At 47.1% G+C, this 23,526-nt stretch overlaps 1 protein-coding gene across 1 annotated transcript in view; it reads right to left on the bottom strand.

Moving 5' to 3' along the window:
• Positions 1-10,851: 10,851 nt before the first annotated feature.
• The window catches only part of LOC125298375 (endonuclease V-like), a 40,642-nt gene continuing 27,967 nt past the window's right edge, over positions 10,852-23,526 (bottom strand). The window contains exon 9 of the mRNA XM_048249077.1: positions 10,852-11,084. The gene's annotated coding sequence lies outside the window, so the exon portion shown is untranslated. The remainder of the gene's footprint in view (positions 11,085-23,526) is intronic.

Raw genomic sequence — 23,526 nt, 5'->3', positions numbered from 1 at the left:
GCTGCTGCCGGTTCCCCCCCGACTCTCCAGGGGGAACGCTTACCTCATGTCTGACATCATGGAAATTAGGCTCCGTCTGTCGAGGGGGAACAGGCTGCACGCGCAGAACCACAGAACCGCAGCCTTAGCCATGCCCGGCGCCGAGCACATGAGAACCCCTTCAGGGACAGACAAGTGTGAGGGGAGGCAGAGACGGGGCTTATTCATTGGCTGCTGGGACCACTTCTGAATGGCCTTCAGAGGAGACATCTTCAGGGGAAGCCAGAGACCACTTCTGAAAGCCAATACTCAACCAATACTCTGCCAATTTTCATTAAATGCTGGGCCCCATTAGAGCGTAGACTGGATGGTGTAAACTCTAATGGCCTCAACACTAATGGTTTTCATGAGCAGTTTCTGATGGCTCTCCATGCCAGTGCTCTGCATTACATACAGTACTGTTTCTAACACCCTGTGTGCTGTGGAACTGCTCATGAAGCAATAAGAGAAATACTCCTAGAGCAAACTGCAACAATATCTCTATCCTTCCACACCATTCCATGAGCACAAATGAGCATATATATAATATATATATATATATATATATATATATATATATATATATATATATATATATATATATATATATATATATATATATACACTCAGTATCTTTATACAACACAATGATTACTGCTGCTGTTAGGCCTCCCCATTAGTCAACGTAATTTGATCAGTGAATTTCACATGCACAGCAATTTTAAAAGATATCTCTGTGAAGTTTGTGAGGAAAGCAAGCCTCTCTAATGCCTGGCTGCCTGACTGTGTGAGTGTTCCGTGGTGCCTGGTGTCTGACTGCGCCGTATAGAATTCCCATATCCTTGAGTAATGATCACAGTCGACGGGCCTGAGCCTCTCAGACTGGGGTCCAGGGCAATCAGTCTGGGCTGCAGGGAAAGAGAGAGAGAGAGAGAGAGAGAGAGAGAGAGAGAGAGAGAGAGAGAGAGAGAAAGAAAGAGAGAGAGAGAGAGAGAGAGAGAAAGAGAAAGAGAAAGAGAGAGGGGAGGGATATGCAGGAGTATGAAAACATTACAATGTGAGCTGGGGAAAGAAAAATGAAATTGGAACTATCTATTGCATAAGATGACAACTATAGTGTGTATGTGTGAGTGTGTGTGTGTGTGTGTGTGTGTGTGTGTGTGTGTGAGAGAGTGTGAGAGAGTGTGTGTGTGTGTGTGTGTGTGCATGTGTGTGTGTGTGTGTAACAGAGGTTATGGGGAAGTGGTGAATATGTGTGAGAGAGGTTATAATAAGAAGAGAGGGGGAAATTGAAAATTCATGGAAGAAATAGAAAGAATTGTAGAAAGAGTTTGGAGAGTCAGTCAAGAACAGGAATAGAGAGAGAGAGAGAGAGAGAGGCAATGGAGGAGTCCCATATAAAAGTGTTTACAATGCAGGAAAACACATCCATATTCCGCCTCCGTCTCCCCGAAAAACCGCCTTCTTCTCAGCGCATGCTAACTTTGCAGCAGATAAGCAGCCTGTGTCCCTGCCAACCGCTGCAGATGAGTAATAGACAAGGGGGACAGAGAACACTTTTCCCTTTCAGTCGCACCACGGGGTATCAGAACAGCTACTCTTTCCTCTCTCTCTCTCTCTCTCTCTCTCTCTCTCTCTCTCTCTCCCCGTCTCTCTCTCTCTCTCTCTCTCTCTCTCTCTCTCTCTCACCGTCTCTCTCATTTCTTATATTTATGAGGAACTCCCTTGTGGAAACACAAATGCAAGGAGGCGGAAGGAGAGAGAGAAAAAAAAACCTCCGACCACAAACAAACACACGAGCAGAAAATATATACGCCTCAGAAGGGTACGTGTTAGAGGCCGTGGAGGCGCCTTATAAGGGTACGTAACGTGTTAGAGGCCGTGGAGGCGCCTTATAAGGGTGCGTACGTGTTAGAGGCCGTGGAGGCGCCTTATAAGGGTACGTAACGTGTTAGAGGCCGTGGAGGCGCCTTATAAGGGTACGTAACGTGTTAGAGGCCGTGGGAGGGCCTCAGAGGGGAATGCGCCTTGTTAGAGGCCGTGGAGGCCGCGGGATGCCTTATAAGGGTAATGCGTGTTAGAGGCCGTGGGCCCCAGCCTATATAAGAGAGGCAGGGGAGGCGTGTAAGTTAGAGGCCGTGGAGGCGCCTTATAAGGGTACGTAACGTGTTAGAGGCCGTGGAGGCGCCTCAGAAGGGTACGTGTTAGAGGCCGTGGAGGCGCCTTATAAGGGTACGTGTTAGAGGCCGTGGAGGCGCCTTATAAGGGTACGTAACGTGTTAGAGGCCGTGGAGGCGCCTCGGAAGGGTACGTGTTAGAGGCCGTGGAGGAGACTGAGCGAACGCGTACGCTGCTCCAACAACACTGCACCTTTAATCTTTACAGCAGCACCTGCAATCTGATTAGGGATGAGACGCCACAAAGACTCCCTGGGAGTCCTGGGAAAGAGCGCAGACAGTCTGGGCTGGAATGATAGCGACTATAATGATGATGACATATAGTTTGGAGGCAATATCCTATGGGCCTGCTGGTGATGCTTCATGCAATCAATGAAGTCATTCCTATGGGACTTGAACGGACATTTAAAATAAAACACTATAGATGTATAATGTAGAGACTATCAGTGAAGTAAGGCTGAAGTACAGAATAGCGTAAATACTATGTTGCACTCAGTGTAAATATGTTAATGAACCTGTTTCACATACATGGATGTAGCATAGTCCTAGACTAAAGGGGTTTTCCCTAATGGAGAGCTCCAATAATAATAGTTCTCTTCTAGTTCAGGACTAGGGACAACGGATGTACAGGAACCTGGCCAAATAAGCAGAAATGCTCTCAGATGTATGTCACGTTCTTTGCACCAGATTGATAATGTATGTATGCTTTTTAATAGAAAAACATTCAAAATGTATTAGAGTATTAAATAAATATGAGGATTTGACCTCATTTTCTGTAAAATACCAACTATTGAAGTTTACCAATCAAGAGTAGAAGACATTTTTAGTATTCTTACAGGTCCATTAAATAACCCATCTGCTTATTTTGAGGTTAGGTTCTAATTTTGCTGTGTGATAAACCCAGATGGAACAGGGCTACAGTAAGAGAAGAGGCTTTTTGTTTGTTTTGATCCCCACGGGCCGCCAGATGAACACTGCTCCGAACGCCTCCGCTCCTCGGCCGTTCTCTTTCGGCGCTGACCAGCTGCAGTCCACCTCCCTCAAGCTCTACCCAAGCATTTTCAAAAAAATGTTTTGCATTCTCACGGCATCCCACTCAAGTAAAGAACAGCAAGGCATATGCTGGACCCAAATGAGCTGGCTGGGGTTTGAGAACTCGAGGGCTGCACACGTGAAAAGTTTATTTTTTGTCTTTTGGTTTCTGCTTGTTTTGTTTTAGCTGCTAACTCCTCTGCTGTTGAGGAAGTGCCCTCGCTGCGGCTGAACCAGCCTACATGATGACCATCAGTACATCTCATGTAATACTGGACGTTCGCTGGCCTCTGCCCCAACAGGAGCGACTCAGCAGGATGTTGATCAATGGAGTTTTGGGCGAGTGGGTGACGCAGTAACAAGCAGTGTCTGAGTCTGAGTGTGCAGTTTTGTGTGTTTCATGGCTGTGAAGTCTATGTGAACAACCAGACTATGTATGTCTGTCAAAAATGCGTATTGTGTGTGTGTGTGTGTGTGTGTGTGTGTGTGTGTGTGTGTAAGAGAGAGACACAGCATATCCACAGGGAGGCTTAGTGCAACCTGACACCGCAGCCTTAATTAGCCCGAATCTGCCATTCAGCTCCCCTCTGACCAACAACCCCCCACCACCCCACCCACCCACCCCTACCACCAGCATCTCTGCTCCTGCAGTGTCAGAGAGTGACAGGCCACACATTACTACCACTCTTTCCATGTTCTCTCTCTCTCTCTCTCTCTCCATCCTTCTCCAACCAGTTGGCAGTGTCAGAGAGGGGGGGTGAGTGACAGGCCACACATTACTACCACTCTTTCCACGTTCTCTCTCTCTCTCTCTCTCTCTCTCTCTCTCTCTATTCTTCTCTGATTGGTTGGCAGTGCCGGCCTATAATTAGGTCAATCAGAATCTGTGCCAGCAGCACCACTCCCCCGCCCATCCTCATTCTTCACCTCCATCAACTCTCCTTCTTCTCTCTCTCTCTCTCTCTCTCTTTTTCTCTCTCTCTCTCACGCACACAAACACACATGACAGCCTGCTCTCACACCTCAGCCTTATGGAGGTGTCTGCTTGGGAGACGTGGGGTGTGTGTGTGTGTGTGTGTGAGCATATGTACATTAGAGGCGTGCTTCAGACTCACCTGAGCGGGAGGGTGCTTCACAGGACGTGGCAGAGAAACCGATAGTACCAGGTGTGACCTTCACACCCCTCCCCCCCTCACGGCAATGCCACAGAAAGAGATGCAGAGAGGCAGCTAACGGTAGCTTTTACCAGCAGCACTGGGCCAGTGACCAAACACCACGTTGACCTTGCTCGGTTTCTCCTCATCTTCTGTCTGTGCAGACCAGAGGGCCACGTTCAACTCCGCATAGCGAGCCAAATGTTACACAAGCACAAGGGGTAATGCCAAACATTGTTAGGAATTCAGCTTATTATATGGTCTATATTGTAAGGTCTATATACACTTGACTGGTATATTATAAGGTCTATATACACTTGACAAAAATTGCCAGTCTATTTCTTTCAGGTCAGGGCCTCATATCTGTTCCTGAATAAGCTCTGAAATCAATGCACCCCTTCAACTGAGCTGTGTTTGATCTACTGAAATCAGCCAGAGTAAATGACCTCGGGTAAACTCATGACGGACGTTCTCCGCTTGGTGGCACAGGTGGGATGGGCGTGAGTAGCTCAACTTTGTTTAAAAGCACATGGAAGCAAGCACGTGTGTGTGTGTGTGGGGTTTGTGTCTGTGTGTGTGTGTGTGTGTGTGTGTGGGGTGGGGGGGGACGGTTGCAGTGCAGGCCACGGCCCATGGCTCCCATTTATTTATTCAAGTCGTCCGTACCGCGGTGGACGGACGCCCGGCCGGAAAAAAACAGCATCTTAAAGTGAAACGGCGAGGGAACGTCAGGAGAGATTGGCAAGCTCGGAAAGACAGGAAGACTATCAAAGAGAAATGAAAGCAGAGAGCACCTGAGCGAAATCCGCCAGACAGCACGGGATTGGACTCAAGGAGGGGAAATAACATCAAATCCTCGCTGAGGTGCAACTTCAAACAGAAACAAGAGAGAGGGAGGAAGAGGAGGAGGAGGAGGAGGAGGAGGAGGAGGGGGGCGATAAACACGAGAGAAAGTCATGCTGTCCCCTCTGCATCGCACACTGGGTTATGCTGGGACTCCAGCGCTTTGTAGAAATCCACATGAAAGAACGACGATGTGTAAGCATGGTGTGAGTGAACGAGTGAGAGAGAGAGAGAGAGAGAGAGAGAGAGAGAGAGAAATGCCAGATAAAACAGGGAGCAAAAGAGAGAGACCAGATATACTTGAAAGAATACAAATACTTACAAGAAACACCTTTCTACTCAGCGCTCCTAAAAAACAATTCTGTTTGGATGTACAAGCTTTTGCACCTTGATTTCAGTATGTGTGTGTATGTGTGTGTGTGTGTGTGTGGGGGGGGCCTCTCTGGACCAGCCTCCAGGTGAAGTCTGAACACTGGACTGAACACTTCTCTGGACACCATGTGACATCTCCTGAAGCCATGTGAATACAGCAGGGGTCATCAGAGCTAGGTTCAGTCTAAGGTTGAGTGCACTCTGGACACTGTGCTCTGCTGTTTGTGCTGCTTGGCTGCGTTCCCACGGACAGTTTGAATGGTTCCATTCTATTTTTCCCAGAGATCCACAGCCACGATGGCCACTCTGTTGAAGTCAAACCCACAGAAGTCCGGCAGACAACACGTGAAGACTGAGCACGCACAGAGAGAGAAGACATGAGAGATGTGAGCCTTTGTGGGGATTCTGAGACATGACAAGAATGTATGAAATATTAGTCAGAGCTCAAAGAAACAGGAGTGAGACAGGGGAGAGAGAGACAGAGGAGAGGGAAACAGGAGTGAGACAGGGGAGAGAGAGACAGGAGAGAGGGAGAGGTGCAGGTGTTACCTCTCCAGCAGCACAGTTTCTTCTGAGAGCAAAAGATGGTTCATCTTGTTCCTTTTGTCATTAGCGTGCGCACACTAAATCTCACATTTTATTATCTTCCGTCTCTCCTGAGCCACCTCACTTCCACAGTTCCATTACTTAATGAAGCACGTCTGGTAGACTCTAACACAAACATTTAGAATCACACACACACACACACACACACACACTTAATCTTATTAGGAACCATTGAAATACCTTGAGACCACAAAAGTATTTGCAAAGAAAGATTACTGACCACAAATAGAGGCAGGGAAGCCAGATGAGGACCTAGAGAAATAGGTAGAAAGAGCACCTTTCAATGGAATGTTTCCCGCAGGCCATCATGACAGCCACCACAGGTTAATTAGGGGGCGAGTGTTCACATCATGGTGGGTTCACCCCAATCATCAACAGCCACTTGAAAGTGGATTGATTTCAAAAGGCATTCAGCAGCGGCTCCACCGAGCCACAGAGTGGAAGTAGTATTCAACACTGAGAAACTTATTAACGAGAAGCCAGATGATTAAAGATCGTCCAAACAAACATGACATAACACAACCAAGGCACTAGACAAAAGGGAATATGAGAGAGAGAGAGAGAGAGAGAGAGAGAAAGATGGACTTAAGATTGAATTAAGGCCTCAAGTTTTCCACTCTTCCTTTATTTCCAAGCAATTGGCCAAACATAACCGCTCCCAGGGTTGCCAACTGTCATGCTTTTGGCATGAGACTCACACCTGCAGGCTGTCTCAGACTGTCACGTCGAGTTTTTTTCCCTTCCTTCGATGGCAATACATCTCACGCCACGAACGCAATTTATTTCTGAGGCGGGGGCACTCCATCTCACGCTGAGACTGGCCTGCAAGCTGGCAGCCCCGGGAACTCCTCCTCTTGCCAATCTCCTAGCAACCAAAACAACTCTGCTTTATTCAGGACCACGCGCTCTCTGCGGAGCATCTTTTATCTTTCAGGTCTGTCCTCGGGCTGGGTTTGTCTCGGGGTGGACATTTTCAACATTTTTCCAAATGTGCTGCTGCAGCACATTTCACACACACGCACGCCGCTGCCAAAACGCGGTTACAAAGCTAGTCCCACTTCAGCCTAATGACTCAGTCCCACAGCGTCCCGTATCCAACAGCAGCTTTTCAGAAAAAGGCATCTTGAAATCAGCCTGGAAAATGTCTGCTTTCAGAATTTCTTAAGCGTGTGGGCTTATCCTGTAGGCTGAGCCCAATCATGCTATTCCTGCTATTCTCTCACTTTTTCTTCCTCAACGGTTGTGTATCGATTGGCACATTTGGATGCAGCGTGGCGAGATCCCTTCCTGAAGAAGTCTATGTTTATGTTTGATCTCTATTGGCTGGATTCGCTCATGGCATATAACAGCCTGATCTCTCCTGTGCGGACTGGGAGGCAGACAGCCGCTTCCATTTGCGGGCAGGCCGGCACAGCTGTGGGGTTCACCAGCAGAGCACAGACAGCACGAACCCCTGAGTCCTGACATGAGTGTGACCTTTGACCTCTTATACAGCGCATAAAGAAAATAAACACATAAACAAACAGATAGATAGATAAATAAATAAGTCAAATAAATCACTGGCCTTGATTTCCACTGGCTTCTTTCATGTGAAGCTGCATCAGATGAAGCTTGGTGAGGAGCAGCAGACACAATGGAAGACTGAATCAAAGTGCCTGTTAACATCAAAGAGGCTCTCCACTTCAGTGGGCTGGGAACAGGAGAAGGTCGAGCATCTCACCTCATCTCATCTCTCATGTCCAGGGGGAGAGGGACTGAGCACGGGCAGCTTGTCCTGGTCACGCATGCACTCACTCACTCACTCATTCACACATTCAAAATGAGACAGAGCAAACACAGTTCTTTCCCTGATTCAATAGGATGCTCCATCACCATTGGTAACGCCAGAACCAGGAGTCTTCAGTAGCTGACTTTCTTCATGTCTTTTCTCTCTCTGTCTCTCTCTCTCTCTGCTCGTGAGAAAAACAGATAGAGAGCGAGGAGGAGGAGATCATATGCTTTGTAGCGATGTGTGTGCTGTGAGTGCTGCTGAAGACAAAGACTCAAACAAGTCACAGTGCTTTTCTGGAATTCAGTGAGTTTCCTGATTTAAAGGATGCTCCATAACCATTGGTCACACCAAATCAGACTGACTTTTGTCATGCCTTCTCTCTCTCTGTTCAATTCAATTCAATTCAATGAGCTTTATTGGCATGACTAAGTGTTGCCAAAGCAGTAATTACATCAAGAGAATTAGCAAATAATAGTAATAATAACAACAATTGACAGACTATGGAAAATAATAAAAATAATAGAACATTAGAACACACACACATACACACACTCACACACACACACACACACACACACACACACACACACACACACACACACACACACTGCACACACACACACACACACACACACACACACACACACACACACACACACCAACACACTCGCACACTCCACCCCCTCCCCCAACACAAATACTAACACACAGCAACAATGGAGAAAGAAAAACTAAAGGAAAGAAAGAGGAAAAGAATAGTAGTGGCTGTCTCCTGCTCTGTGGCATTCTGGGACATATCGTGCTGCTAGTGCTAGTACGGTTGGCTACTCTCCTAATAAGGATTTAATTTCAGTGTCATTCTGTACATTTTTTAAATTTAGGATTATTTTTTACAATTTTGTGAAATATATTTATCTAATGTTTTCATATTTTTTACAATGTAAAATAAAATGTTTTTCATTCATCAGCATGTGCATCTCCTCTTCGCCCTCTCTCCCTATCTCTATCTCTCTCTCCCTCTCTATCTCTCTCTCCCTCTCTCTATTAGTGAGAAGATTGTGACTGTAGATGAACATATAGAGAGCGACCAAAGGCAGTACAGACAGCAGATAATATACTTTGTAGTGATTTGTGTGGTGTTGAGTGTTGCTGGAGAAAAAAACTCAAACAAGAAGCACAGAGAGACTGAGAGAGAGAGAGAGAGAGAGAGAGAGAGAGAGAGAGAGAGAGAGAGAGAGACAGAGACAGAGAGAGTGAGAGTGAGAGAAGTGAAAAGAGAGTCAGGGCGAGGGAGAATATTTGCTGCATTGGCAGGGAGAGGGGGTGGTAGAGGACACCCATCTCTTTGGAGGGACGCAGGGCAGGCGTTATGCAACTGAACCCAGGGAAGGTATGCAGACGTCTGCTCCGCCTCCTCTGAGGCTGAGGGGGCGGGGCTGCACTCAGAGAGGAGGAGAGCTGCAGAGAGACGGTGCATGAGAAATAAAGAGAGAGATTTTTTTCCACAGGGCAAGAGATACGGAAAACATATGCTACTGCCAGGGACGTCATTGGGGTAGGTGCTGTGATAAATGGTTGAGAAATCGCAAGGAAATTAACGTTGGCTATACATGAACTTTCATCATATTTCCATTCTGCTCACAGCGTTTCATCCATCTCCACCCATTACTCTCGATGGTATATCTCACGAACGCTTCACTCAACGCATGGTAAACCATATATCAGAATAAACAGCGGACCTTACCGGACACAACAATATGAAGCATTCTTCTCAGTAAGCCGTTCCCGAGTAATTCCCATAATTAGCAATATAATCAGCAATATTACGAGAGTGAATACTAATGGCATGGTGTCCCTGTTAATATCAATTCACTGAAGCCCTTTTAAGGTGTAATGAAAAATGTTCAGCATGCTCTATGCACACAAATTACCTACAACCCTGGGGGCTTAGCCCCCCCTGTCTTTCAATCCTAGTGACATCCCTGGCTACTGCTATTACAGGCAACTACACAACTGTAAATAGACAAACCCACACACGCACACACACACACACACACACACACACAGTCTGTTCCCCTGTCCCCTAACATCGGCTCCTCTGCAAGGGACTGATGGAGCGCCCACCCCCCCTCTGCTGGGCCGAGTTCCCACTGACGTCTCCACACCCGCGACCTGCGCTGACCGCCCACGGGTCGATGATGACCCTATAGGGCCTGCGTCGGAAACCTGCCCGGTCAGTGCCCCCCAGTGCCCTTCCTGTTCCCACACAGAGGCTGCCAGCCTGGTGCCCAGAGCTACTGTGCTGGCATGGCCACGGTTATGCCACACACCAACGCCACCAGACGGTAGAGCATACGTCCAAACAGGAAGTGAGGTTTAGCTTTGCCAGGAAGGAGTAAAAATAGCATTTAGGGACAAATATAGTAGGTAGCACTTGACTGTGCGGATGTGTGTGTGAGTGTGTACACATAGATAGATTTCCAGGCCTGCATATTTTGTGTGTGTATACGCACGTTGATGAAATCGCAGAACTGCATATTTTCTGTGTGTATTACGTACGTAGATGGAATCGCATGTCTGGATATTTCCATCAGACATTTTCTGGATATTTCAGACATCAAATGTTTTTTGGTCTGGTGACCCCAAGAACTCAATGCACTTTTGCACATATATTTGGGAAGCGCTGTGCATGTGTTGCTACACTGATGTTTTCTGAATATGCTTGTGTTTTGTCTATTTGCATGTCTTTTCTTCAGGTACATGCTTTGAGCTTTCAGAGAATTTGTTCCACATAAATGAAAACAACACTGCAACTGCATGTATGTGTATACAAAATAAAGATATTACTAAGTAAACTTTTTTTATAAAATGTGTTTTTAATAAATTCTGGTGCACACATTTATATATTTAAAATATAAAAACAATTCTATACTGTTCAGATGATTGTAGAGGTGGTGAAATCATCGTCCAATGCGGACACGCGGACACACACACACACACACACACACACACACACACCCCCTGTTACAGTTGGCATGGTGTACAGACTGCTCCACTGGGCCTCGTGTTGCTGTCAATGGTATCTTTGGCGGATTTCTCCCCCAAGGTCACCTGTAGGACACACACACAAGCATGGAATAAGCAGGGTGGTGAGAACAGCAGGCCTGCACATGACACATGGCGCACATACGCCGGGGCTGACTGATCGATTAGGTGTTGGAAAGCAGGGAACTGCACTGCAGTGTGTTATTTTACTTAACCCATGGTGACTGGTCCAGGGCAGATTTAGTAGCCCCTTGGCTACTGTGGTCATGGCGGCCAGCCCTGCAGCCACGGGGAAATGATCCTAAATCAGCTGTGACATATCAATGAGGCATTTTCTTGCTCTTTCTCACTCCCCCTCTATCCTTTTCCCCCTCACCTCTCCCTCCTTCTCGCTCTCTCTCTTTCCCGCTCTCATGCCTCATGGTGCAGTACTGGTCAGCGCAGAGAGAGAGGGAGGGAGAGGGAGAGGGAGAGAGAGAGAGAGAAAGAGAGAGAGAGAGAGAAAAAAAAACAGAAATGCATAGGGAGGGGAAAGCATTTTAACAGCCCATGGACAGCAGCAGACCCCCAGTGGAAATGAATGTGCGGTAACAAATGCCCACTGCAAGCACCTGGGAAATGTTCAGGAAATCAGACTGCGCTCTTTCTCTCTCTCTCTCTCTCTCTCTCTCTGTGCATGCGCGAGGCCTTTTGATTTGTGCTCAATTGCTCGGGACGACATTTCCCCCGCGCTGCCATTAGGCTGTAATCTACGGGCCAGACGGAGCTCAGCTCAGTCGGCTGAATACGCATTACTGCCACCACCCATTACACTCCCACTCCCACCACCACGGGAGGAGAGGGGGGTCAAAGTGCTGATTGAACGATAGCAGCCCACAGGGGGATGGAGAGGTGTGGGGTGTATGTGTGTGTGTGTGTGTGTCCATTGTGTGAATGGAGTGAATCGCAAGCTGACCCAGGTCAGGAGCTGATGGAGGGAAAGGACTGCGAGCTGTCGTTCTCCCCAGCAGGTGAAGCAATGTCGGCTATTAGCACTGGCGACACACCGGGTGGTAAATGCTGGTAAATGCCTCCTCCCACATTAGCCATTAGCTATTAGCCATTAGCAGTTAGGGCGGAAACTATGGAAGCAGTGGCGGCGGCTAACGATGCTAGCCAGAGTCACAAGAGCAATTCTGGCTGACGGCTGCACAGCGAGTGCTCGGACAGTACAGAGGTGGACAGTGCCAAGAAAAACAGCATCAACCACTAAGAGAGCCAAGAGTGACTCTGCCTAATTTAACAGCGTTCAGATACCTGTCTACGCAAATAGAGAAGAAACAAGACAGGGTATATTCATTGACTGGTAATGTCTGCATTGAGCATTTCAGGGAGATCAATGTCTGGAGCCATGGACCTTGAGAAGCATAGCAGAGTGTGGTCTTCAATGATCCTCACTGAAGTACATCACTTAAGAATGAAGAATGTCACACAACACACAAAATAAACTTCATCACACTAGTAAAGACAGTCGAAAGCTTTCCTCTGATGTACACAAGCATCTTCCTATGTACATGCTTATTAAGCTTCCATATACAAGACTGAGGTGGTTATGCAAAGTACTGCTGATGCATTGCAAATCAGTTACACAACTGAGGTTTGTGTGTAATGTGCCAAGATGGGGTGTAGCAGGTTAAACTTGTGGTTAAATTCATCTCTGTTCTCTCTCTTTTCCCCCACCCCTACTTGTGTGCTAAAGCAGAAGGATTTCATTAGTAAAAATCTACTTCCTGAAGAGGCTTGCTTGAAAACTGTTGGAGCATGAAGATAAAAGGCATAGATTGGTCACCTGACACCATGGAACTGAGAATGAATGGACCAAACCGACTTCTTGCAAAGCTCTGCTGACGTAGTCTGAGAAGTCAAACTCACTGTTTAATCCATCTCTCTCTCTCCCTCTCCTCTCTCCATCCCTGCACACAGCCCATGATCTGCTGCACCTCTCTGTCACTTCCACTCTCCCTCTCTCTCTCTTCCACTCTCCCCCTCTTCCTCTCTTCCCCCCCCCCCCTCTCTCTCTCTTTGTGTGAGAACTAATCTTCCCCGCCACATCAGACGGGATGCCATGCCTTTCCATTCTCACCTCGCTAGGCTGCTGCCGCTGCTCCTCTGACAACATCGATCTCTTCCCTCCCTCTGCGGCCGCCCCCCCTCCCACTCCTCCACACTACAGCACTGAATCACCAGCACTGAATCACCAGGGTCCGTTTTTGTGAGGCTACATGTTCATTCAGGTGCAGGTTTGATTCTGGGATTTGTCTGCTGACCTTTTGCTGCAAGAGTTTGTAAATGGAGCGCTTTCTTAGAAAACACACTCTAGAGGTTTAGTCATGTGACCTTGCTGGTACACAGCTTCACTGGGAGGAAATTATGTATTATTAACGGCTAAGAATCTGTTTCATTGTGTACACGTATTTGGTCTTGTGATCCTAGATAATTGTCAGATAATATATTAAACATGCAGTCTAGCAGTAAGGTATATTACCAATTACCTCTCCACATATTAGTAGGACACATAGATAGTAGAATTCTCAAAAAAAAGGTGGAATTCTGCAGCACAACACAATGTCCAGTTACATAACTGTGTGCCATGATGAACAGAAGGACATGGTCGTTAGGCGGGGCTGTTGTAGCTCATTTGCCATGCAGCCCTGGCATCCCCTGTGTTACTGCTGAGGTCTCCATTTCAGAGCATCTAAAGCTTGTGAAATGTGGGATTTATTATGGCATTAAAGCTGAACCCTGCAGGGCTACTTGGCATGCTCACCTGAGTAATTATGCAATTAGCTGCTCTGACCTGATTTCAAAAAATGGAAAGCTATTCTATACATATTCAGACCTGCTGCAAAATGCAAAGTGTCTAGAGATACAGTAGGCTCCATTCTTTTCGTTGTGCCAAATTAGAGCCACTAAGTGCCATGCATTGAACAAAAGATATTACTGACATACCTACTGTATCTAGCTATAACCAATGCCAAAAAAGGTTAGGTTAAGTCAGGGGTCTCAAACTCAAATGAGCTGGGGGCCAATTCTGCCAACGTCATCTGATTGGAGGGCCGGCTATTTCTGAAAATGAAATGTTCTTTTTTTCAAATACCACACAAAACTGCAAACAGAAAGTGCAAGTGTTTTTATCTAGTTTTAGACACCTGTGCTAGCAACCTTAGCTTATAAATAAAATAATGATAAAATAAATATTAATACAAATTATAAAATAAATGAAAAACATAAAAACAGGTATGTGTGTGTGTTTCACACCAAATAAAAATATTTCCTCTCATAACTTTTTTAAACATGGCAAACTAGGCATCAGGGTTAAGAAAGCCATTGCCAACACCATTGGATTTTTTTATCAAAATTTCAAAAGGCCATGGCTTGAAAGTGGTCAGAGATAAAGTCCTACTGTAAATGTAAAAATCTTTGAGTAAAACAAAAGTTTATGAAGGGGGTAAATTTACCCATCTAATTCGTCACTGGATGGCAAGCACCTCAAATTATGCACCTTTCAGTAAATACTGGATGAACATATTTAAGCAGGTTTACTTTCCTTTTTTCATATTACCCACATAACAAATTAACAGGAAAACACCTAAGATGTATACCAACACCTAAGATGTTGTGGTTTAGTAATAGATTACTACAATATAGGCCTATAATAAAAGTATTCTGGTCAAACAGTTCCTATCGCTGAGGGTAATCTGCAGTACCCAGAAGTTAAGCATCATATTGCGGGTGACTTTGTAGTTCTTTAGAGCCCTATTTCTACTAGCCCTGCTGTCTGTACCACATCCATTACGGACACTATCATCCACGATTACCACTGCAACCTCAAGCTATGTTGGGCAGAGGGTCGAAACAAGCATGGTATGCTTAGTGGACACAGTTGTATACACGCACCTCCATTCACAGGCCTTACCGTGACTATCACTGTCATAGACGATCGATCATAATCTCCAAAAGGATATTTTTCTTCAGAATTAGAATAGGTGAATAACATAGCTTACCTAAGACATCACACGTGAACGTTTTTCAACATTTGGTGTAGGCCTATTTCTGCTTAATTTCTGCTTCAATTTCTGCAACACTATGGCCTGCATCGCTTCCGCGTCATTACATATGCACGTCTTTGTGTTTCTCGCGTGTAATACAAGTATTTCCTGAAAACTTTGCGCAGCGATTTTGGGTTTGAATCAAGCTCTGGATGGCTTGCACATAGTGGAGCAGAGTAGGCCTACAAATGAGATTTGTCAAAGTACCTGGATCTATCGTCTATTTTAAGCAGTATCGTTGTTTGTCGCAATTAATAGCCTCAAGGGCCGGATTACATTATTATTTTGTCATACGTCGCGGGCCGGAATTGGGCAGGACGCGGGCCGGATTTGGCCCAAGGGCCGGGTGTTTGAGACCCCTGGGTTAAGTTGATTAGAATACGTGACCACATATCAATATCCCAGCTGTGTCACAGCTTTGTGAAATAACATTGCAGCACATGTTTTTCCACCCAGAACCTTCTTCTAATAAAAAATGTCATCTCTCTGAGATGTATTATATTCACAGAACAAAACATATGACAGTTTGAAGAAAAATACCATCACTCATTCCCTTTTAATGCAGCAATTTCTTGACACACCAGGGGAATAGGCCTCCTTGGTAGACCGTTTTTGTGAAGAATGACACAAGAGTTAAGAGGAAAATTCATTGAAACTTTAGCTGTGACTTTTTTCCCCACCTCAAAATATTTTCCTTGCCTTTTTTAATCTCACTCCCTCTCTCTCTCTCCAGCTGTCAGCCCTGGTACGTGGTGAATCCTTGCCCTGCCTGCTGTGTGTGTGTGTGTGTGTGTGCCTGAGTGTGTGTGCGTGTGAGAGAGAGAAAGAGAGAAAGATGAACATCCTACGGATCATCAGAGAGGGGCATCCTCCCTGTCCGTCAGCCTGCAGGTGACCCGTGACCCGCAATAAGGCCGGTCCTGTCACCGCCCCCATCTCGCCCCCCTGTCTCAGACACTGCTGCATCACACAGCCGGTCAGACAGAAAGGCCAACGCACAAAAACATGGCAACTCCACCTGCTGGCAGAAGGAAAATGAAAACTTGGACTTGACTTGGATGCCCTCAAATCATCCCATCAGCATTTAGTATTTAGGTCCCCTATGTACGCCTGCCAGAGATGGGCAGTTTCAGCAAAAAGGCTGAAGTATTCTAAGGGTGCATTCACACCGGACCGTTTGGTCCGGACCCGAGTTTGTTTGAGAGAGACTTTGTTTGAGAGTGATTTTTGCTAATGTGAATGCAGTCTACCGAACCCAGGTGTGGACCCAGGTCTGCTTGAAAACGGGGGTCTGGGATATAGTTCATTAGAACTCCGGTGCAGTTCAAATGCTATCTGTTTCAAAACCAGGAAATAAACTGCCGTTTTTGCGACGTTGCCAAGCTATTGGTAAAAAGAAGCTAGTGTTAATGACATAAACGGACCCGGGTCCGCAAACAAGAATTGTAATGTGAACAGAGACCAGCTGGGTTAGGGCTAGGGGGGTGTAATCACACTCAGGTACGGTCCAGTTTTAACAGACTCAGTGTGAAGGCGCCCTAAATAAGTTTCATTGCATGTGGTCGATGAACACACCAAACTGACATGTGTGGAAGTGCTGGCGTAGAAGGATGTGAGCAACTCTCACTACTCAAACAGCACGCTAATGAGGATGGGAGAGAGAGGTAATGGCTTTAATTGGAATTAGTGCATGACCACAAGGGAGAATATCCATGCTGGCTTCCTGCCAATTTGTAGTAGTGCCTTTCACTGCAAATCATCAAATGGTCGCTTTGCTATAAATCTGCTCTGATGGCGAAAGCAACAATCAATGTGGCATGGAGTGCTAATTCGAGAGCCTAGCCTAGCCTTCCTCTGCCTTATCAGCTTGTTGTTCAAAAGAAAGTTCTTTCTGTTTGGGTCAGCCACCATTAGAAATGCATCCCTCAGTACCAGTGGCAGCATAAACATCACCGAGCCACAAGGCTGCGTCAGCGTTAGCGTCCTGCCCTCCCTGCCGCAGTCCCCCTTCGCCGGAGCAGGCCCTGTTTTTACGGCCCACCACTGGCCCACAAACGGTGGAGCAAGTTTTCATTTTGATCTACAGCCCCCGGCTGCTCTCATCTTCCTCTGTTAGATCCCACATGGGTGCCGTTAGCAGCATCGCCGCCACTCCCGTACCACGCGATTCAGCACTTTCAAAAAGCTGGCAGGACGATCTCATCATTGAATCAAATGGCAGTCTCCTGTAGTCTGCACAAATGAGCCAGGCCCCTCTAATGAAAGCAACTCAGCTGTGTCCTAACACCGCAAAGTCAATGGAGCTACGCCCGACTCAATTAATCGTGCAGTATGCAAGAGAGATGACACCAAACAGAGAAATGTGTTATGCGGTCATGGGAAAGCTCTGAGGGGGGCTCAAGTGGAGTAACAGAGTGATGGTGCATTAGATGTTAGTCTCTGGAAGGCAAACAGGCATGAAACCTTGCGGAGATGAACGTGTCTGTGTGTGGCCATTACAGCATTGCTTTTGCCTTTCAGTGAGAGGCAAGAGGTTTATTAGTCTTCTGACCCACATTATAGCTATACTGAATAACTTACTAGAATACAAATGTGAGCAAAAAAAGTAAAAGCAGACACACACACACACACACACACACACACACACACACACACACACACACAGGATCACAGGAGACTGCACACTTCTCGTCCTGTTTTTTGAATTGGGACACATACAGTACGCACACTACAGTACAAACCAACACAATGCACAATGCAATACATAAAGAGTGGGCTCTCACAAACAGATCCACAGACATTAAATCAACACCTGTAAGTGTCAGCGCCCGCCCACACACACACACACACACACACACACACACACACACACACACACACACACACACACTTTCCTCTCTATGCTGCTGTCAGCAGATTCAGGACTAACAAAATGGGCTCCCTACTGCTTGGCGATGCAGGTGGGGTTATTACCCGGCTCAGAGGCTCCGTGTTTGATGCCTCGCTCTGGAAAAAGCCCGTAAACATTTGCAATATTTTTACATCTCCTCCGCAGGGCAGAATGGAGGGCTCGCTGCGCTGAATAAGTGGGGGAGATGGGGGGGGGTTCTGCATTTCAACATGAATAACATTCAACTAGATGACACTACTCAAAGAGAGAGAGAGAGAGAGAGAGAGAGAGAGAGAGAGAGAGAGAGAGAATGAATAATGCTGTGGGGGGGTCTTGCGTCTATCTGGGACACTCAAAGACGTCCTTTACACAAATGCTTTGTGTTATTAAGATCCACACAGGGCTAATATAGAGCCCCCTCTCCCCCCACAGCGCAGCCCTCTCCAACGACCCTCAGCGGAGGTGGCGAGGCATGTGAGGTCACATTTGTGACGGCGGAAAAGACATGGACGTCGAGTCTGACGCAAGACGTGTGTGTTTGGGCGATTAGGGAGAGACTCTCCCGGAGCTCTCCCGCACGGCTCTGTGCTGGAGGGGCCCTGCAGGGCCTGTCGTCTCACTGAAGCACCGTGGCAGACAGGCGAGCGCGCGAGCGAGCGGTTTGCACGTCAGTGGTAGCACGACTCCAGTTTAATCTTCGTGGAAAAGAGGATAGAAGTCAGACACATAAAGGGAAAAACATGCAGATCACTTCAGGCTTGTTCAAGAGTTTTCTTCTGCTCTGGAAGAAAATTCTACTGCTCGAGATAAAAAAAAGTTCTACTGCTCTTGAGATAAAAAGGATAAAGTTCTACAGGAGTGCAGTGATCATTTCTACAGGAGTGATCAGTTCTACAGGAGTGCAGTGATCAGTTCTACGGGAGTGCAGTGATCAGTTCTTCGGGAGTTCAGTGATCAGTTCTACGCGAGTTCAGTGATCAGTTCTATAGGAGGCCAGTGATCAGTTCTATAGGAGTGCAGTGATCAGTTCTATAGGAGTGATCAGTTCTACAGGAGTGCAGTGATCAGTTCTACGGGAGTTCAGTGATCAGTTCTACGGGGAGTTCAGTGATCAGTTCTACGGGAGTTCAGTGATCAGTTCAAGGGAAAAGTCATGGAGAAGAGAGAGGGCCTGCGAGGTCAATGAGATCGTTGTCTAACGTTGGTGCAACACTTTGTAATCTCAGTTCGGCTGAGACAGAGAGGCTTTGCTGAGAGTGAGTGCTTTTGAAAGTGATTTTTTTTTTTATCAAAGGAATTACATAATGTGATTGACGGAATATTTTTACAAAGTGGAACAAAAAAGCTGCAGTATGTGATTAATTTGTTGAGACACTCAGACGAAAGCTAAAACCATCTAAGACTGCAACCACTTTAGCCTGGCTTGATGAACATTTCGCAAATAAAAGACTTCCATTTCATACCACATGCAATGGTGGAAGAACAGCTGGATGACACCACAGAGCAGAATGCAATGGTGAAAGAACAGCTGGATGGATGGACGACAAAGGGGAAGGAACACAGACTTTGTGTCACAAAGGACTGCAGGATGTGCAGAAGTACGTAAACACAGCTTTGAATCCCCACCTTTGGGGCAGGAGATTATGTCGCCCCTAATCCTGCCATAGTTTTCATGTAATCGGAAGGGGCATGGAAATCCCGCCGAGGGAGATGTTAGACGGGAAGCTTACCGAGAAGCATCAACCGAGCCGCGCCACCAGAGCTTTCTCTGCGCAGCTTAATATCCATGTTTCATCTCTCCGCTTCTGTTGCACGTCCTCCGAAGGGTGTTATGTAAGAGTGTGCTGTTTTTAATGTTTTGTTTTTTCCTTTGTTTTCTTCCCCCCTCTCAGTTTAGAACGGCACTCTACGAACGCATCCTTGTCAAGAGACTTGTCTTTCATGTGCTGCAGAAGGCCTGTCTGTGACGGCACATGATCAGTGGCTTCCAGAAGCAAAGAGACAGGTGCCGAGGCGAGCGCTAAATAGCTTCAAGGGGAGTTGTTTAGCACGGCGTCTGACCCAAGAGCACGCGGCACAGGAATAGCATCCGGGCTGCGGCGGGCCTGCACTGCGGAGGAAGGAAGACTTCTAGACAGGAAATAGAGCACGGGAGGGACATGAGGATGGCGGAGATGATCACATTCAAGTGATGTTAAAAAAGAGCTCGTGTGACAACGAAATGAAGGCTGATGTGTGATATTTCCAAAGTGAACCAAGCTAGTAGGCCAACTTTTTGGGGATGTTCTTATAAACTTTTATAGAGGTGGCATCTCAGATTAGAGATTACATCAGTGTCTAGTGCTCAAAAGTGTTTTGTGTAAAATCACAAATGCAAAACCCAGTACAAGCACCCATTCAATCTCTCTCTGTCTATCTCCCCCCACTCCAGCTTACCATCATCATATTGTACATTAATGGTGTACGAGCTTTGAAAGTGAAAGCTTTAGCTTTGAAAGAAAGCTGTGCATTTTAAGACTGTGTGTGTGTGTGTGTGTGTGTGTGTGTGTGTGTGTACACATGCTAAGTGAGCTGCCTACTAGCGGTGCTGTGCCCTGCGTCTCTGAGGGAGAGTCACTGGGCGTCGTGCCCACCCCTCTCTCGCCTCTCTCCCACACCCCCGATGCCCGTGCCCTGGGGAGCCGATGCCCCTGAGCCCCTAACTGCCTCCGCTAATTGCCCATGGCATCCTTGGGACTAGAGGAGAGGAAATAATAGGAGGGGGGAAAAACATGGAGGAGAAGGATGGGACGTCTACCCTCCTCCTCCTCCTCCTCCATTTCCTGGCACCTCCACAGCTTAAGCTCTAGAGGACTTGGTGGTCTAGAGGAGTGGGGTTGTTGGGGCTTCCAGCTGATTTAATTGGGTTAGCTGCGGCTGCTAACCGCTTCACTAGTGGAGCTTCACAATAACACACTAAAACTCAGCACAGTTTGAAGGCTAAGCAGAGAGAGAGAGAGAGGGAGGGAGGGAGAGAGACTGAGGGAGGGAGGGAGAGGGAGAGAGAGAGGAAGTGAGAGAGAGTAAGAGAAGAGAGAGAGAGAGAGAGAGAGAGAGAGAGCTTGTGAGATTTAAGGCACTGCAGATATGATCCAGCCCTGACAGATGACTGGGAAGACAAAAGGGAGAAAAGGAGGGAAAAAAGGGAGAGGGAGAGAGAGAGAAGGAGAGAGAGAGAAGGAGAGTGAGAGAGAGAAGGAGAGGGAGAGAACAGCGAGGCTGACATTGAGCTGCTGCGCTTCACAAGTCAGTGCTCCTCTCGCAGGGTACTGGGGGCATCAGAGGATATCAAATAACAGAGGAACAGAGAGAGGTGGAGAGGAGAGAGAGAGAGAGGGACAGAGAGAGAGAAAGAGAAGGGGAGAGAGGCAGATAGGATAAAAAGGGGAAAAAAAGAAGGGGAGCAGAGAGGGGGGAAAGCAGAAGGGCAGAAAGGGAGGAGAAAAAGAGAGCAGAGAGGAAGTGAGAGAGAGTAAGAGATAGAGAGAGAGAGAGAAGGAGAGTGAGAGAGAGAAGGAGAGAGAGAGAAGGAGAGGGAGAGAGAGAGAGAGAGAGAAGGAGAGTGAGAGAGAGAAGGAGAGTGAGAGAGAGAAGGAGAGAGAGAGAGAGGGACAGAGAGAGAGAGAGAGAGAGAGAGAGAGAGAGGGACAGAGAGAGAGAGAGAGAGAGGGACAGAGAGAGAGAGAGAGAGAGAGAGAGGGACAGAGAGAGAGAGAGAGAGAGAGAGAGAGAGGGACAGAGAGAGAGAGAGAGAGAGAAGGAGAGTGAGAGAGAGAAGGAGAGTGAGAGAGAGAAGGAGAGAGAGAGAGAGAGGGACAGAGAGAGAGAGAGAGAGAGGGACAGAGAGAGAGAAAGAGAAGGGGAGAGAGGCAGATAGGATAAAAAGGGGAAAAAAAGAAGGGGAGCAGAGAGGGGGGAAAGCAGAAGGGCAGAAAGGGAGGAGAAAAAGAGAGCAGATGAAAACGGAGGCCAAAAAACGCCATCCGAACAGAGACGGCCCAAAACAACGCCATCCGAACAGAGACGGCCCAAAACAACGCCATCCGAACAGAGACGGCCCAAAACAACGCCATCCGAACAGAGACGGCCCAAAACAACAGCCCTGAGCAGCGGTGGCAATAACAATGAAGCCGGTCTACGGCATGCGCGGTGGCGCCCATCAGGATGTTATGCGGCGGGCGTTGGCAATAAGCCCACCATAATGTGCCTTACATCACAATAAGGCCGTGATAACAGCACTGTATAACGAGAGGGTGATGCGCGTCACATTTTAGTGGCTGTGCGATACATAAAACATTGTGGCGGAGCGTCGTGTATTACTGCAGCCCTAATACTAGCAGCGGGCTGCGTGACTGATACCCCACTCTAGTGGCAGCATGTGTGTGTGTGTGTGTGTGTGTGTGTGTGGGCAGCGCACTTCTACAGTGTGTGAATCAAATTTATGGCCAAGAGAGTTCACATGTACACGTTCATAGTCACAAATACACACACACACACTGACACATAAATCTCCTTCACACACACAGGCATGCACATAACATACCTTTATAGTCAAGTGCTCTCAAACACTTATGTGTGTACATGCATAGACAAACACACCCCGACACACATTGAACACATTAAACACACACACACACACACAAATACAGTGTCATATATTCATCCCATGGGACTGGGGCAGTAAACAGACAATCTAGAACCACTGACAAACACACACTCACAAAAGCACTCTCCCTGCTCTCTCTCTCTCTCTCACACACACACACCACACACACACACACACACACACACACACACACACACACACACACACACACACACACACACACACACACACACACACACACACACACACACAGATTCCTGTGGGATTGGGCCAGTGCTGCTAATGAATGGTTGTGGCGACAGTCAGCCGGTGCTGCAGCTCTCCTCTAAAGCATGTGGCTGCACGCAGAGGGCAGAATGACTACTGGCAGAGAGGCCAGCCTGTATGGACGGCTCTCTTAACTGTGTGTGTGTGTGTGTGTGTGTGTGTGTGTGTGTGTGTGTGTGTGTGTGGCTCTTCTGAGCTTCACTGCAGTTCTGTGCTGAAACATTAAATGGCTGGGTATTGTGATTGGGTGTGGGAGGACATCTGAACCCCAACCTGTCCAAACGCTGTTTATATCAGTATTTGGGATTCTGGGGCCGTTGGTTTATGAGGCTTGTGTGGGACTGTGTGCACCAGCTGAGACTTTAGAGAAAGTATATATAAGTATACAAGAGGACAGACCACAACACTGAGTTTGTGCACAATATGTGTGTGTGTGTGTGTGTGTGTGTGTGTGTGTGTGTGTGTGTGTGTGTGTGTGTGCTACATGACCCCTCGGATATGTGTCTGTACACTGCAAGCACACAGTGTGAATTTGTGTGTATTCCAGCTCATCTATACAGGTCACATATAATATTGGATTGTCTGTGTATTTGTTCTGGTGAATGTGACGCCAGCACA

The sequence above is a fragment of the Alosa alosa genome, chromosome 7 (assembly GCF_017589495.1).
Source record: "Alosa alosa isolate M-15738 ecotype Scorff River chromosome 7, AALO_Geno_1.1, whole genome shotgun sequence".
Lineage (NCBI taxonomy): Eukaryota > Metazoa > Chordata > Actinopteri > Clupeiformes > Clupeidae > Alosa > Alosa alosa.
Note: the sequence above shows the minus strand (reverse complement) of the source record. Positions and strands in the feature narration are given on the sequence as shown.